Here is an 18944-nt window from a genome sequence, read left to right on the forward strand (position 1 = left end):
ATAATGAATTACAAGGCAGATAAGAAAGCACCCTGAAGTACATTTTTGCATTCCGTGTGGGCACAAACTTGCCCAAAGGTTGAGAAACATATACCTTGCGAGTAGGTTTATCAACAAGTAAAAAGAATATCAAAGAAAAAATATCTTAATTCATACTTCAGCATTTTTCTTCACTATAAAGTTAAATGGAACCCAATCTACATTATAAATTAATGTTTGAATTTAATACTGTGTATCCAAAGTGGGGTAATTATGATAATAGATTAGCATGTTGCACTTAATAAGAAGAATTTGCTATTTCTCTTTAGTTTTTATCTTGTCATTTTTTTTTTGTTTTCTTAACAATCTATATGATAATATACATTATATGTTGGAATGGTATTCTGAGAAAATGTGATCATTTTGTTTTCTTACTACTAGGAAATACTAAAAAGTAAAGATAAATCTTCAGGAGCCTAAAAAATATTTTTTTCTACCATGTTTTATCCCAGGTCTTAAGAGTACTGAACACAAGACTACAAATTGAACCTTACTACTTACAGATGGATATACAGATAATTTCCTGTAAATAGATCTTCAAATATGTACCCTGGACTGCTACCAAGATATCGTGGTTACTCTACAGTGGTGAGCAATTACAAAGAGACCCTAATTGTCATGGTGATGCTTTTGTTCATAATAGTATTTTTGGCTTTTTTAATTCATGTTTTTGTTAATATTTTGCTGAGTGAATCCATGGGTTAAGTTTTCAGAAATCCATTTCCTGATGCACTGCATGTCTAAAAATGTATTTTTCCCTCCACACTAATTATTTACTCAAGCCAAGTATAGAATTCTAGGTTCAAAATCCTTTTACCTCATCACTTTGCTAAGGCTAGTTTGAGTTTCTTTACTTTCATTCTTAAGCTCTGAATTTTTTTTAGAATGTTACTGCTATCTTTAATGAGTGGAATTTTTATTTTTTCATTATTTCATTTTTATTTTTTTACTTCTATTTTTATCCTGAATAAAAGCATATGATTTAATTTGGTTTACCCTAAATGTAGAACCTAACACAGGGACCGAGATAGAGCTAGTTTATTCATTAGATAATACTGGGAAGCAAGAGTAAGGAAGCAGAGAGCATGAGACAGAAAGGGGGAAAGGCAGTGTAGGGTATATTACTGAAAATGCTGATGTAGCCAGTGGGTAGTCAATTCCATCAGGACCTCTGAGAGACACACAGGCACATCTTATGACGTTTTGTCTAAAAGCCAGGAGGTTGGAATATCTGCCCATGGCTTCCACCCTCTACCAATCTCCAAGTGTTTTAATTCCCCCGAATTTCCAAGATTCTCTTATATGGAGCACAAGAGCTCCTAGAACTTCCAAGAAATACTGAGACAGGAAAAGAGAAGAGATGTGCATTCGTCAGGTAAAACTTGGTCAGCATACCAAGCGCCACAACTGAAATCCTAGGTGAGGGTTTGACAAAGAGAACAAAAAATTGTATAGTTAAGTATATGGTTGAAAAAGTAACATGAAACTGTTACTGAGATCTAATTGATCTCATCTCTCTCTCTCATATCTCAGGGGTTGCTGGGCTCAGAAAAACAGCACTAACAAATTCCCAGTTGCTGAGGGCAATGTTCATCTGTCATCTTAGACCCATTCCCTTCTTTACTTTATCTACACTTTCAATCTACTACTCTTGTATGCACCTTAGCAATGCCTAGAAAAAGTACTGTGTTTCTTGACCTTTATCTCCCCACTCTCCTAGGTGACCAGTTGTATCATCTTAGACTTTTGCACTTAAAAAGTCACATCCTTTAGGTCATTGTTGGTCTCACTTCCTTTCATCACCAAGAAAGAAAACTTATCAAAAGAGTTTCCATAAGTTCTCACCATCATCTCTACTATTAAAAGATAAACTGATGCAAATTGAAAATTTTTAAAGTTTGATTGAGCAAAATTGATTCAAATCAGGCAGCATCTAATATAGCAGATAGAAAGGAGCTCCAAGGAGCTGTACAGAATGAAAGACTTTTATAGGCCAAGGGAGTAGGACAAGGAAGTTGCACTAGGCAATAAAGGAGGTTGGCTATTGCAAGGACACTTTCCCTTGGGAAATGGAAGGGGTCTATCAGGTGGATTGCCTAATTAGTGTTGATCAGGTGATTCTTGACTGACTGGTTTAAGATTCCATTCCTGGGAGAGTAGAAACTGTAATTATGCTAAGTCATAGTTTGGTGACATGGGTCTTAATATAGGCAATTCCTTTTGAAGCCTGTTGTGTTTTTAATATGACACACTTTTATTATTTGTGGTCATAGATTTGTCTCCTTTCCTTCTATGAGGATGAACCACCTCAGCTCCTAGCTAAGGTCAAGCTCTCTACTTGGTTGCTGTATGCTGTTGGGGAAATACAATTACAAACAAAATTTCCTGCCAACCCAGGAAACCTCTTCAAAGAAGAAGAGAAAGAAAATGGTTTTATTATTGAAAAAGCATTAAACCAGAATGTGATGTATATCAAAGGTAGTCTGCTAAAGACAGAAAGAAATTATCCATTTACATAAGTCAAACAGACACAATCCATTAGATACATCTTCATGACAAACTATTCTTAACTAGGAGGAATTGATGGCACCATTGGTTACACATAGTTCATCCTAAATTCACCTGGTAATTATGACCATCTGTGTTAGCTAATTGGCTTTATCCAAAGGAAAAATAAACTTCTATCTTTATGAGAGAAAGTGGTTTTGCAACTTGGAGTGAGGCACCTACTGAAGTGAAGCCTATCTTCTCTCAGAAACTGGGAAATAAGGGCTTTATATTCCTTGATGGTTCTATCTCAAAGGGAAGCTTTCCAGGCCCCTGAGAAAAACATTCTTGACTGTGAGACCAGCAAGAGTTTCTTAAGCTTTTAAATGATTTATATACATGTATCAAAGGGGCAGAGAAAGAATTTACAATTACCTAAGGAAAATGCTACCTAAAGAAAATGTTCCAAGAAAAGGAAAGAAGTGGGGAATTTCCTTCCCTTTTTGCATGGGAAAAAACATTACTTTCACTTTGAATTTGTTTTTACCCTTACAATTCCATTCCTTCCTTTCTCAGTATCATCAGATTCTTCTATTCTCTGGACTGTTCCCGTAAATATAAAATATGCTGTGATTTCTCTCAACCAAAGAATTTAAAAAATTAAAAAAAAAAAAAACCTATGTGCTTTTGACTCCACTTTCTATCAATGTATAGTCCTATCCTTTTCTTGACACAAGATTTCTTGAAAGAAATTTCTGTATAATCTGTGTCCAATTTCTCTTTCCAGGCTCTTTTGAACACACTCCACTGACAACAATATCCATGGTGCTGTTTATTCATCTTTCTTTACTTATCAACAGCATTTAACACATTGACTAAATGTGCGTGTATATTTATCTGTATATATGTATATATATATACATGCAAAAAATCATACATATATAATCATACTTCACATATAAATGCACATATGTGTATATATATATATATATATATATATATATATATATATATATACAATCATATTTCTCTTGCCATTTTAATTTCTCTTCTCATTGGAACTCATTTCTTCATTTGGTTCCTAGTTTGCCATACTAATTTTCCTTCTTTCTCTAGTGAATATTCCTCAGTAAGCTTTGCTGGATTCCCCTCTTCAAAATGCCAATGTCATAACACTAGAGTCTTTCTGTCCTTGAACTTAGCCTCTATCTATATTTACTCCTTTGGTAATTTTATGTGTCCCTGGCTTAAATACTACACACAAACATATGCTAATTATTTATAAATTTCTACTTCTAGCCTAGATCTCTCCTTTTATTTTTTTTTATTTTTTAATATGAAATTTATTGTCAAATTGGTTTCCTAGACCTCTCCTTTTCACCACAGACTCATGAACCCCAATGAATATCAAACACACACATAAATTTAACATACCCAGAGCTGATGTCCTGATATTCCCCACACATCTGCTCTTTCCACAGTCTTCCATGGTTTTGTAAATGGTAAACCTGATCTCCAGTAGCTCAGGTTCCAAATTTGGAGCTATTACAACACCTCCCCATCATCTCCTATTCTTCTTTTCCTCCTTTATTTTTCTCCTTTGTTCTTATGACTAGACGATATGTTGGACATTTTACATGCTTACCTTGATTACTTTCTACTCCTTCGGTAGAAAGTAAATTTCATAAAAAATATTTTCTTCATCATTACATTCTTGTGTTTGATCCAATGAGTACTCAGTAAATATCTGTTGAATTAATGAATAAAAATGAATATTTTCTCCATTAGACAAATTTTATCTTTAATTGCCTGGATGCTAAACTACAAAGGAATAAAGAGGAAATATGTTGAGCTACTAAGATGGATGAATCTGAGGTTGAGAAATCCAATTTAATGAGTTCTAAAGTAGATTTATATAGCATTACTAATGAAAGTTATTTCGAATTTAAAATGTCCATGCCTGTTCTTGTACCTGGAATTTTCATTAGTTGGATTATAACTGCAACTGATCAAGAGAAATTTTGGTATAGAAAATTCAATCTCACCAGTTAAAATACATCAAGCTTACTCAGAAGTATTTATATCCTCTTTACAATAGGTCATTTGCAATATTTCATAAATAATGTGCTCTCACCAGTATTTTTCTTTTTCTCCCCCACTCCTGGGCTTGCTAACTTCTCTTCTATTATGCTTCAGGTAATCTTACTGGCTCTGACAATTAATTTTTTTTCCCCAGTTCTATCTTCCTTTGTGATAAAAAGAATTGAGTTTTCCCTGGAGTAAACTGCGAGCGCTGTAGGGAATAACTGTCTTCACTTCAGACATCGGTTGCTCAGAAAAACTCTAGACTGATACCTCAGCATGTAGACACAATTGTAGATGTTTCTTTAATAATCTGCTTGTGTTCTCTGCACCAAGCAAGGAAGGCATAATCTTTAATATCTAAGTAGACAAAATTATATTTATTTACAAATCATTGTGTTTTTCTTTGGCTTGACATCAGTCATTTGGTTGAGCTCTCTAAAGTCACACTTCTTTTGATCATAAGCACGTTAACAGGTAGTATTTTTAGTATGTTTTAAAATTGACCTCACTCTAGAAAAAGTAGTCATTCCTTTTGCCATGAAATTGTTTTGCTAATGCTATTAAATAATAACCATATTAAATTGATAAGAATTTAAATAATGTAATATTTTCAAACAAGAATTGTACTAAGAGCAGTGATATTTACAATTTAGAATGCCAATAAAGTCTTTTAAAATATAACATGGACAAAATAAGCCTTAACATAAAAATAAATACGATTTTGAATGTAAAAGGTTTCATCTTAAAAATGTGAACTCCATTTTGTATTCAAAAATTAGATTGTGACTTTTTCTTATCATGCATTACAGTCACAATTGTATGCCCTGGAAATAATACCTTGTGTGTGATTATTTTTCTGAGAATTATATACATGTTAACTCCACTTAAATGGAAAATACTATTGATCAGAAAAACTCATAATTTTGTATTTAAAAAATTATACTTTAAAGACTATTCCTGTCAGCTTGAATCCATAGTTTACAATGGGATCGTCCATAAATATAAATTACATCATAAACTATCACCATACTGAAAAAAAATATATATCTTAGTCTATGTTGATGCCACTTACTATATCTCTCTGAAGGATCATGTTGGAACCCCTCTACCCTTTTACTGAATTTGTGTAGACAGTTGCAAGCATACTGAAGATTTTTCATTCTCCCTTGCAAAACGCATAGTCTCTGTATGTTAGTAAGAAGTAGGTTTGTGTCAAAGGAAATTGAGAATCGCTATGTTAACTATTTCTCTGCAAATGATATATGTATTCTTTATGGCCACCAGCATATATATATATTTTTAACTGGTAGAACCATCCTGGAAATAGAACAATCCGTTCCTTTGATTAGAGACTGAAGAGAAATGAAATAGGTTTCATAATATACAATTTTATACTGGGACTTACATGTGCACATTCATTCATTCATTTTGCTGAATAAACAACCCTTATAAGTAAAAAAAAAAAAAAAAAAAGCCAAAACTATTCATATTGAATGTAAAAGGATCAGGCTTTAGGTCACTGATATTTGCTAACCATCTAAATTTTAACAAGATTACAGCCTATGTTTTATGTTTCACTATTTTCTCTTTTATGTTTACCATATTTTCTGGTGCCTAAAGAGAAGAGATGCTAACAATATTCTCTGAATGAATGTATTCACAGATTTAATGGTAATTTAAGTTTACAATAAAAGGCAATAAATACAGATTGAAATAGCCAATGATGATATTTTCTGCATAGGTTTTCATAAAGAAACAGTTAAAGTGATCTTAGAGAGCATATTTTGAATAATAAAACTTGAGTTGTCAATATTGTAATATTTGGTGGCAAACATATATAATGTAATATTGATAAAGTCTTTTCACATTTTTTATGAGTGAAGTGATACTATATATAATGTTAAAATGTTTACAAGGACTGGAATCATGAAATGACTGATAATTTAACAAATACTAATTGCATACTGGTGGAAGTTCTTTCAAGGGAGCAGAAGCAATGTTGGAATCTCAAGGCATCCATTAAGTGCTTCATGGTCTCATGAAATTTCTTTTATTTTTTATTCCTTCATTTATTTTGAGAAAGAGAAAGCAGGGGACGGACTGAGAGAAAGGGAGAGAGAGATTTCCAAGCAGGCTCCACAAGACACAGGGCAAGATCCCATGAATCGTGAGATCATAACCTGAGCCAGAATCAACAGTTGGGACACTCAACCAACTGAGCCACAAGATGCCCAATCATGAAATTTCTAAACAAATAGTGGTAGTTCCCCCATTGGCAGGGGATACACTCTGTGTATATAGTATAGTTCTGAACCCTATATATACATTTTTTTCTGTATATACCTACTTGTGGTAAATTTAATTTATAAATTAGGCATGGTAAGAGATTAACAATAACTAATAATAAAATAAAACAATCATAACAATGTACCATAATGCGAGTTATGTGAATGTGGTATTTTCTCTCAAAATATCTTAACTGTTACTGTCCTCACCTTTCTTCTTGCAATGATGTGAGATATAAAATGGCTACATGATGAGATGAAGTGAGGGGAAATGATGTGGGCATGATGACATAGCATCAGGCTACTAGTGACCTTTGGACTGTAAGTCAGGAGCAGAGTCATCTGCTTTGGGGCACAGCTGACCTTGGGTAGTTAAAACCATGAAAAGTCAAACAGCAGAGAAAGGGGGAACTACTGTACTATTAAAATCCCTGTTATATCGCACTCTTTAGAGGAGGAACCATCCTCAATTTTTAAGAAAATAGCAGCCTTTTCCTCAAATTTGTCTTTATGGATTGTTATAGGACTTCACTCAGTCTGTTAAAACCAAGTGATCAATAGGCTGCCTATTGTTTTTTAATTAATAAAATTAATGTTTATTTTTTTGAGAGAGAGAGACAGAGTGTGAGTGGGGGAGGGGCAGAGAATGAGGGAGACACAGAATCCGAAGCAGGCTCCAGGCTCTAAGCTGTCAGCACAGAGCCTGACACGGGGCTGGAACTCACTGACTGTGAGATCATGACCTGAGCTGAAGTTGTACACCCAAACCACTGAGCCATCCATGCACCCCAACAGGCTGCCTATTTTATCTAGATACAACATATAGCTTTGCAATTTACACTGAATTTTTAGATGTATTCAGACTGACGTGTTACCAGGATATTTTTCCCAATAAAAAAGATTTTCTTTAAAATATGACTTGGGGTCCCTGAGTATTTCAGTCATTTAAGTGTCTGACTCTTGATTTTGGCTCAAGTCATGACCTCAAGATCTGTGTGATACCAAGCCCTGAGATGGGCTTTGCTCTGTCAGCATGGAGCCTGCTTGGGATTCAATGTCTCCATCACTCTGCTCCTCCCTCTTTCATGCTCACTCCCTTTCTCTCAAAATAAATAAATAAACTTTAAAAAAAACAATAAAATAAAATAAAATAAAATAAAATAAAATAAAATAAAATAATAAAATAAAATAAAATAAAATAAAATAAAATAAAATAAATAAAATGACTAGACCTTGAAAGTTTTAATTCTAACATTGTATGCCTTTCTTGTTTAAGTTTCAGTTTTTCTTTATTTTATAATATGTATACATTCATGTATATGTGTTCACATATATATGAAATAAGCATGTATCTTAGGACACAACTAAATAAAATATAATATATATGTATATATTTTTGACTAGTCTTACAAGAAATGATTATGACATACTTATCTACAGTTTTGATAGCTTATAGTTGTGCAACCAATTTTTGTATAATTCTAAGATCCAGTTGATAGTAAGCCAAAATATTCATGTAATAACATTACAACCTTAAATATGTTCATTTATTTCAACAACAAAAGCTTGTTAAATTATCTGTAAGTCTAAGTAGGAAAATATACATGCAACGGACCCAGAAATGTTTAACATTGATCATTCTTTCCATATTTTGGTTGTTCAATAATTAACTTGCTATCTGTGGCAAAAACACAGACAATTTTTATTTTTCTAATTTTATCCCTCATTAGCTGTGTGACTATAAGCAAATGACGATCCTTGCTTTTCTAATGTGTAAAATAAAAATATCAATAGTGTCTTATTTTGTATTTATCATGTTTATCATTATTCTCATACTATGGTAGGCCATTCAAATATAAAAATTCTACAATTTATCTGCCTGAAAATATATCTCACATGCATACACCCAAAAAAACAAATGCAGGAAACTGCCTTTTTTTTTTTTTAGGATTTAATAAATGACAAGAAAAAAAAATTACCAATGTGAGAAAAAGGAAATCATGTGTTCCAAGACTTACAAAGTTTTAAAATGCTAATATCGATTAAAAAGTAAAATCTAATCTCATCTTTCTTAGAAGAAATAAATCTAAAACAAAATGTGTTAATATTTTAATTAAGAAAGTGAATGAACCTTCTTCAGTTATTCTAGATAAAACTGAATACATGGGCACTAGGGAATGTATATCTGAAATTCATGGTAGCCTTGTTTGTAACAGAAAAAACAAAACCCCCTAAATCTTCATTAACAACAGAATGGCTAAATATATTGTAGTGTAATCATGCAATAAAATACTAAATATTTAAAATATTTATTTTTATATTAAAATAAGTGAATCACAAATTGCGGTACCAAGATGAGTGACCCTCAAAAACAAAATGTTGAATAAAGAAAAGGAAGTTATGGAAGTGATAATAAAATAGCATTCACAGAACTTTTAAAAACACACAAAAAATGTAAGAATATACTCTATTGCGAAATATGACTATTACCAAATTGGAGAAAAAGCAGAAAATAAAATCTTTAGGACTAGTTAGCCTTGTGGAATTAGAGACATAGACAATCAGGGAGGAGTCTGTTCCAAGAAATGTTTCTATTTTTTCTATTTCACTGCATTGTATCTAGCATGCAGAACAAGCATAATTTTTGATTTATTCATAACAAAAGTTATTTTGTCTCATCATTCTTTAAATTTATTCATAGTAAATTTCTCTTGCTTCTCCTCTCTTCTCTAATAGTAAATTTCTGGTTAAACACTTGTCAAGTTTCAGGAGTTTTCTGTTTGCTCTTAGATAATAACACCGTTGAAAAACTTTAGGTTGCAAAACAATTTCAGCATAAAAATTAATATCTGCATGTTTCAATCTTCACAAGTAGCTTAGTCTTCCCAAGGTCTGCTGATGGAAGCCACCTTTTATCTGGAAAAGGTATCTGGGGACTGGTTACTTCTTCCCTGGGAGTAACCATTATTTCTAGGTCTCAAGACAGTATAAAGTGCCACTTTCCTGAGTTTAGAGAACTTTTTCCTGTTTTTAGTTTTACTTTTACATTTTCCTTCCTTTTTCCTTTTATGCTTTTGGTGAGACTCCTATCATTGGTGACTTGTCCCTGCAATGCCATGCCATGGGCAATATTTTCCTTTACAATATTCTTCAGCTTTTGGTTCACCAGTGTCTCCCCTATAAGAACTACTTTTAGAGACTCTTACCCCCAGCACAACTTTTCTGGTATAAGATTCCTTTACAAATGACCCTAAATACAAGTTCTACATCTGTTTTAGGATGCACCTATCTTAGATCTATTTGAAAAAGACTGTGAATACTTCCAATCTCTCTCCCTCTTTCCCTCCCTCTGCCATTTATCCTAAGGAAGCAGCTTGACAATACTTCCGATGCCCAATATTTTTCCTGGCATAAGTCCAATTACCATCCCCCAAATGCAGGGGTCATATACTAAGTGTTCTAGCAATTCTCTGAAGAGTCATTTACTTTAAGTATAGCTCATTCACCTTGGAGCAGGAATTTAGGTACATAGCAGGTCTTTCTTCAAAGAAATAGTCCAGAATTTAATTACCTTCTCTCTTCCTTCCTTTTGATATTTTTCATCTTTCTGAGAATTCTAAGAATTACAGAATTAGTTTTCATCAGTTTTAGTTATAAGTTTTACACACGAAGATAATCTTCCCACCCACTTTGGTAATTGTTATCTATTATCTTCATGCTGTACTCACAACTGAAGCAAATTGGTACCACCTTAATATCCTATTGCATATAATATATTTTGATGTTATAAAATATATTTTATACTACTAGTCTTATATTCCTACTATAACAAACCATAACAAGTTTAGTGACTAATAAACAACATGGGGTTATTATTTTACAGTTCTTATAGGTCAAGTCTAACATTGGTCTCAGCAGACTAAAATCAAGATGTGGGTAAGGCTGTGTTCCTCTCTGGAAGCTCTAAAAGAGAACCCATTTCCCTGCTCATTCAGATGGTTGAAAGAATTCAGTTCCTTCTGGTTGTGAAACTGAGTTCCCTGTAGGCTGTAGCCTACAAATTCTGTCTGTATTCTTGTCTCTGTCTCCCTCCTTTCATCTTCAAAACCAGCAAAAGGGGGAGGAGCCCCTCTCATGCTTTGATCTCTCCTCCTTCTTTCTTATGTTGAATCTCTGATATACTCTCTGCCTTCATCTTCCACTCTTAAGAGCCCATGTGTTAATACTGGGACCACTTGATAATCTAGCATAATCTCCCTATGTTAGGGTTAGCTGATTAGCAAATTTAATTTCATCTGCAATTTTGATTCCCTTTTTCCATGTGATGTTAAGATATTCATCAGGGCCTAGGGTGTGAGTCCTAAGACTCACATCTTTGGTGAGTCATTAGTCAATCTATCACAGATGTCTATGAAATATTTCATAGATCAACAGTTTCTTCAAAGATGGTAACATGTCAGGCAAATACAAACAAATAAGTGTGTTAATAATGTCAGCCAGTCAAGAATTTAAGCAAAATGCATTTTGTGGAAAGGAGGATCATTGTGCAGAGGTAAAAGGGAAAATTTTCAATAGGACTTTAATAGTTCCACTTTTAAGTAATGAATAACCTACAATCTCAATAACCTCAATTTTTCAAACTACATGGAAATTGACAAAAACAACTTGGATAGAGAATATAAAAAAATGTTTCAACCTATGTCAGATCAGACAAGACACTGAGAATCTGAAAAATGTAGAATTTGAGAATAATTTACAGCTTAAAGATTATTCACTGTCTGTGATTGCTGGTTAGTTTGTTAAAAGATTTTCCCAATAGGGGCGCCTGGGTGGCGCAGTCGGTTAAGCTTCCGACTTCAGCCAGGTCACGATCTCGCGGTCTGTGAGTTCGAGCCCCGCGTCAGGCTCCGGGCTGATAGCTCGGAGCCTGGAGCCTGTTTCTGATTCTGTGTCTCCCTCTCTCTCTGCCCCTCCCCCGTTCATGCTCTGTCTCTCTCTGTCCCAAAAATAAATAAAAAACGTTTGAAAAAAAAATTAAAAAAAAAGATTTTCCCAATATTGTTCAAATGAATTTAAACTGAATGATGAATTTAAGAAAATAAGTGGAAAGAGTTAATTTCTGTAGAGGAACATTAAAATCTGGTCCTTAGGAGTTAGTTGTGTAACCAATCCAGACTAGCTAACATCACAAATTAAACAGTAAAGTATAGTATTTAAGACAAAGTTGTGAATCTACATATCCATTGCTCAAATCTTGACTCTGATAATCACCTCCATTTTTTGTCATGTCACTTAATTTTCCTTGTCTCAGTTTCCTCACATATATTCATTCTTGTGAAGATTAAAATAGTTAATAATACATGTGAACTTCTTAAAAGATTGCTCGGTTTCTAAAAAGCCTTTCGTCAACTTCAGTAATTAGGTCTAAGCTCCTAGGAGAAAAAGAATAGCACCTAGAAACTGAGGGAATTTTTTTTATTCAAATTATATCTGAGTCCCAGATTACCACCACTTATTGCTTGGGTGTATTATAATTTAACAATATTTAGGTCTTGGTATGAGAAATACTCTGCAGTATACTTCACTTCATGCTGAGTCAAGATTTAGACAGTTGGGTTCCACAGGATATAAGTGAAAACATTCTCTTTTGTCATACTTCTTGAACAAATCCATTCTGAGGGGCTAATTCCTTCTTATTAAATTCAAGGAATTTTTCATTACTTTTGTGGTTACTCAACACAACAACAATAAGAAGCCTCTTCAGTTGCATTCAGTCTCACCAAAGATTTGCATAATCAATAATTATATTATCCTGTGTAATAGCAAAACTAAACTTTATTTAAAGATTCTTCATTCAGTGACCTGGACCCACTTTAGACTGGAGACATAAGTGGGAAAGGGACATTTGGCAGAACTTTTCTCCTTCCCTATCTTACTCTTTTATTTTTCTCCTTTGCTTTTTGAGAATGGTATATGATTTCCCCAGGGAAACAGTGAGAGCAGAGGTTAGAAAGGAAGTTTAAAGGGCAGAAACATTTTTTACTCACTTAGTTGAGTAAATATGGTTTGATTGTGGCTTTCCTGGTGCTTGGAATGCAACCAAAGATACCGCTCAAATAGAGTACATTTTTAGTTTCTTCACTTAAAACACGACTGTCTAGAGAATACTGGAATTCCGTTTTCGTGACGGAAGCAGTGCATTTTCCTAGGCTGATTGCTTATGGTTTTCTCAGTGCCTACTCATCCAGAGGTCCGCCTTACTGTTGGCATTCCATGACCCCTCCAGACAGCCATCTGAAGCAGTGTTGTGAATGGCAGCAGCTGGCTCCTTCTCTGCATAGCACACATCTGGAACACGAGAAACAATCCAAAATTACACAAAGTGTAGCTAGTCTCAATAAAGTCTTTCTCTCTCCCTGTTTTGCCATCTCAGGCAGATACAAACACGTCAAGCTCTTTTTAAATGAACTGCACATTGTTTACTATTTCCAAATTCCATGGGAATCTGTCAGCATGATGACATATCTACCCATCCTCTCCACTTCCCTCTATAGGGATGGGAAGGAAAATGGCAGGCAAAGTCTCATTTTTCCTCCCAAACATATTTTCTTCTTTCCTCTTTACATCAGCCTTTTTATACCCTCAAGAGGGAGGTAGGCCAAGGGTAGAAATAGTTAAGAAAACAAGACTTAAAAATAAATCATTTAATAGTTTGAGTATGTATTTCTTAATTCCCTATAGGACACCCAGTATATCATTTAGAATATGGTAATGTTTGCCACATATCTTTCTTCCCCAATCTTTTGAAGCCTTGTTATGGAGTGAACATTTGTGTCCCCTCACAATTCAGATGTTAAAGTCCTAACTTCTATTGTCATGGTATTTAAAGATGGGAGTCTTTGGAAGTAACGAGGGCTAAATTTGGTCATGAGGTTGGAGTCCTCATAAAGGGATTAATGGCCTTATAAGAAGAGGGGGAGACAGACAGAAGGAGAGAGAGAGAGAGAGAAATCTCGCCAACATGCACACACACACACATATTGTGCATTAAGGAAAGACTCGGTGAGGTTAGCTTTTTCTCTACGAATACAATGTTTATATGTTTACTTTATCATTACCTTAGGTGAGGCAATCACAGACTCTGAATAAACTGTGAACATCTCATACTTTCTTCTCACATTAAGAAAATATGAAACCCATCAAAATTATTTTTCACATTTTGGTTTAAGGTTGAGTTTGAGAGAATCTTTATAAAATGTTCAAAATCTTGGTATTGCCATGTTTCCAAATTTGCTGATGTATCCAAACAGATGTGGTCGCTTTAGATGTTTTATATATAGTTCAGAATTAATATTTGCCTTTTTATATGTATTCTTGCTTTGTATAATCTGTTTTCCGTAATGGTACCCTCATGTATAAAATGAAATAAATTTCCCTTTGCAGTGGAGATTAATTTAACTCATTAGAATTAAAATGCTTGAACAGTTTATTATCAAAATGGATGAGTCTTTACAAATATTTGAAAGAAATTCTCTCTGATGGACTTCATTTTTTCCACAGTGAAATGTGAATGAGGGTTCACTCCCAAGTGAACACATCTGGAGTTAACTACATCTAAAAAAAGAAACTGACTTAAGAATTCTATTAGATGTAGTAAATCCACATTAAATATTGAATCTCCCCCAAAAAAAGTGATAACCAAATGGAAGACTTATATAGAGCAAGCATTTTCAAAGTCTGAAATACTTCTTATTTCTTTGCACTCTTAGTAATTATTTTCCAATTAGATTTTCTGGACTTCACTTTTATTTTCACTTCCCTTAAGGCCTACATGAATAATATGTGATTCAAATCCAGAAGTATGTAAACACAAGCAAATATTTTGGTACAGAAAATCTTGGGAACCAAACTTAATTATTGAAAAAGACCAAAAAGCATTGTTTTTCTTTTTCTGTTTATGGTTTTATGTATAATCCTAGTTTAACAATAGGCATATAGTACCTTTTTAAAATAATCACTAATGATCGATGTCTTCAAAACTTTTGAAAACCTAAATATCACAAATAATGCATATTTAGGTTCTCCCCACCCCCCAAGCTTAATTAATAATCCTGAATGTTTAAACTATACCATAAAAATTGAAAAAAGTTAAACATTTGAAAACACGTGAATCCCATAAATTCGGTAACATAAAGGTTAACTGGGTTAACTAGGTTAGACTGACAAGCATTATCTTATAGGAAGAACGCTGGGTTTAGACTTGAGCATAGAATTAAGACTATACTTATTGTTTTCTTTGTTTCTCTAGGTAACTTTTAGTACAAAAGTTGAAGAGGATATATCCAAAGTCAACTTTGACTCTAAACAGCAGTGGCTTAGAGTGATAAAAATCATAATTCTCTTTTCTAAAGCAGTATTAACCTTGTATAAAAGTAAGTTCAAACTCAGAAACTAATATGGGTACTGTTTCTCCCCAGTACTATTTTCAGTTTACATTCCTTAATGTGATTTTTGTACACAATGCCACACTTCAATTTCAGCATATACTATGTACCAGGATGCAGTATTTTATTGAACATGAATCTTAAATTCTCAAGTATGAATTGTCACTTTTAAAGATGTCTGTTTTGAAGATATTCAGGCTCAAAAACCTGTTTGTTTCCAGGATGACATATCCAGGATAAAGTTGTGTGTCTCTACACCAAAATGTAATGCTCTATGATGTATAATCCTCTTCTTCAAAGACTATGCTGTAAATATTGCTGTGTACATAGTGTAGCTAAGAACTTTCTAACAAATTGTTCTTTTAACTGCTTTTTTAAATATGTCTGCTTTTAAAAGTCTATTTAAAAATTTTTTTCACTTTGTTAAATATTTTTCTTTAGGGTTTATAACATATTATGAAATACATTAGGTGCAATTAAAGAAACAGTTTAATACAAATAGATTACAAAGTCAGATATGACAATAATGTAATTGTTATATTATCAACAGTTAAAAAGCATTGTTTTAAGTGTTGTATATAAAAGTGTTTTAATTGTATAAAATGACAATTTATAATTGTTCCATAAGTTAATCATAGTTTGGAACTCTTGTTCTTCGTTGTTTGTTTGTTTATGTTTATTTATTTTGAGAGAGAGAGAGAGAGAGCATGCAAAGGAGGGAGGGATAGAGAGAGAATCCCAAGCAGGCTCTGCACCGTCGGCATAGAGCCCGACCTGGGTATCCACAGGGGGCTCCACCTCAGAAACCATGAGATAATGACCTGAGCCAAAATCAAGAGACAGACCTTTAAATGACGGAGCCAACCAGATGTCCCATACATTTTCTATTTATTCTCTTCTATATCATCCAATCTTCCCCGTTAGTCTTGTATTAAAGTTAATAGATTACTTTCAGTGTTTTTCAATCTCCTATCTCCACTGAGATTTTAAAGCAGAGGGCCTTCATAAACTTTCCATTTCTAAAACTAGCTATTTATTTCACTGTTTGCCACCTTGTGTATAAATGCAAGAGATATGATTTTTCTCTACTAAATTATCTTCACCTTGTGATGCTTGCTGAAGGGTTTCTCTTAATGGAAGAAATTCACTTCCCACATGTCCATTTTCACTGTGTCCTCACGTGGTGGGAAACAAACAAGAGAAATCTTTGGGGTTTCTTTTATAAGGGCACTGATATCATTCATGAAAACCCCATTCTCATCACCCAATCACTTCCCAAAGGCCCATCTCTTAATACCATGACACTAGGGGTAAGGATTTCAACATATGAATTTTTTTTGGAGGGGGCACAAACATCCATTCTATAATAGCATGCTTTCGATAGGAAATATGGAACTGATTAATGTTATGTAAAAATGACTAATTTTCTTATTCTATGGATACTTCTAATTTATTAGAAAATCTTACTTCAGGCAGGAGCAACACAATGTAAAATTATCCTTTACTACCTCTCAGTTTTATCGTTTAAGTCTGTTTGGTCAATTTATCTTTGCTTTTTTTTTTCCTTCTAGTAACAATGTTTTTATTGCCAACAATATCGCATCCAAAAACATTGGTAATATTGGTTTCTATAGTGTTTTTTTAAAATATATAGTTATTATATTTTATTATTCAATGAAATTCAGTTAATACATGAAATACCGTATTAAGTGATTTCAGAGATTAAAATATGTGAACATCTAGGTCCTTGTTTCTATCATATGTACTCCAAATTTATAAAAATTATGATAAATTTTATAATACATGCAATTAAAGGAAAAATGAACATTTCGTCAGGAAGGCTAACAAAATGTCTTTGTAGTCTTTAAAAACGTAGTATCAAAAGTGAAGCCTCATGTTCAAGCCTCAGGCTAACTTCCTTTGATTTTGAGAAGGGTCAAGAAGTACCAGAGAAAGGACAGTCCAACCGGGAGAGACAAGTAAGAACAGCCATCAAAACACAGGAAGTTGTCAAGATTAGCTTCCATATGGGATGTCAGCACTGATGGGCATATGGCAGAAATGTTTAAAATATGGTAATCAATTGCTTAGTAAGATCTACATAAGTGTGAATATATAACATATACCACATTTACTTTGTGTCAATAATGAAAAATCCAAACATCTTTTTGTATTGAAAAAAACCTGCTGCATATAATATAAATATCTATTATTTATAAAGATATCTCAGCGAGAAACCAAATAATTAATAGGTTGCAGATTTAAAAAGATTATTTCTGACCAAAGTACTATATTGGTAGTGGAGAAAACCAGGTCCAGTTTGCCTTTTAATGACTGGAATACAGGGACTTGGTTCCACTGTTGTTGAGAAGCTGCATGTGAGACAGAACACGGAAGCAGCAAGCAGGTACCATCCACAGCATTAACAACTAAAGGGAAGAAGTGGGGTTACCAAAAATTAGGAGCTTGGAGAAAAGTCTCTTAGACTCATGTCCTGGAATCAGACAGCTGAGGGACAGAGCTGGCTCATACTGAGGGTCAGAGAGCTGATGTTTGAGGTGCAAAACACATATATGAACACATATGAAAAATGCTGAGAGATGTAGAAAGAGGAAGAAGTAAGGTCCCTTCTTCTCCCTCGTCTTTCAATTGCCCACCAATGTGTTTTGCATGGACACAACTCCGAAACACTAACAGCAAAGTAGTTTGAAGACAGAAGATGTTAGTAAGGGGGACTAATAGCTTGAAAGGTAACAGGTAAATAACCAGCACAATAGCACTTCCTGAGATTACAAAATAGTATGGACTATCATTATGAGTGTTAAGTATGTTCAAAAATAAGTTGCCACATAAAATTTACAAGCAACGTAAAAATATTTTAGTGCAGAAACTTCCACTGCCTAACCTCCATGGAACTCAATATTTTTTTAAATTAGAATTTCTAGTAGCCATTTTTTATTTCTAAAATTCTATGATAGTATAATTCCCACATGTGTATTTGTAAACTATTTTATCTAAATTTTTGATGTAGGTTAATATGTTTTATGAGTAAACAAAAATACAAACAAGACACGGTTTCTAGGTAACAGGCCTGACTGCAGTTTTATAGGCATGCATTCTATTTTTGGATGTAGCCTTAAGAGTAATTTGAAGTTAAGAAACTAACTTCTGTGAAAATCAACTGTTCATCTAAAAATACTAACAAAAATAAATACTATGAAAATGTATTATAAAATTAGATGAAATTAATATAAGGGCCTTATACATTCCTGAAACATAGTAAGCATATAACAAAACCCACCTACAAGAGTGCTGTTTTCAGTGGTTTTAAGATGATGTTGATTTAACTCTATTTCCATGAAATTTTTTAAAGAAAGCAATAGTATGATCAAATTATTTGACCCTGCAGCCATAATATTGATAAAATTAAGTTTTAGTATGCAATCTGTATAATACAGAAAAATGGCTACATAAATGTCATTTCAAAACATTTTATGTCATACAGACACTGTAAAATGATCAGCATGCATGCCATTCATATCGATTTTTATGTGATTACTTACAGAAACATAGTTACTGCTGATTTATATCTCCAGATGAATAT

At 33.4% G+C, this 18944-nt stretch overlaps 1 long non-coding RNA gene across 3 annotated transcripts in view; it reads right to left on the minus strand.

Moving 5' to 3' along the window:
• The window catches only part of LOC122214133, a 303112-nt gene that overhangs the window by 38828 nt on the left and 245340 nt on the right, over nt 1-18944 (minus strand). For 2 of the 3 annotated variants that reach the window (XR_006199758.1, XR_006199754.1), the window contains exons 2-4: nt 12944-13244; nt 10403-10512; nt 4172-4273 (exon numbers count right to left, since the gene is read on the minus strand). This is a non-coding gene — a long non-coding RNA (uncharacterized LOC122214133). The remainder of the gene's footprint in view (nt 1-4171; nt 4274-10402; nt 10513-12943; nt 13245-18944) is intronic. The other variant, XR_006199759.1, reaches the window with a different exon arrangement.

Source organism: Panthera leo, chromosome A1 (assembly GCF_018350215.1).
Source record: "Panthera leo isolate Ple1 chromosome A1, P.leo_Ple1_pat1.1, whole genome shotgun sequence".
Taxonomy (NCBI): Eukaryota; Metazoa; Chordata; class Mammalia; order Carnivora; family Felidae; genus Panthera; species Panthera leo.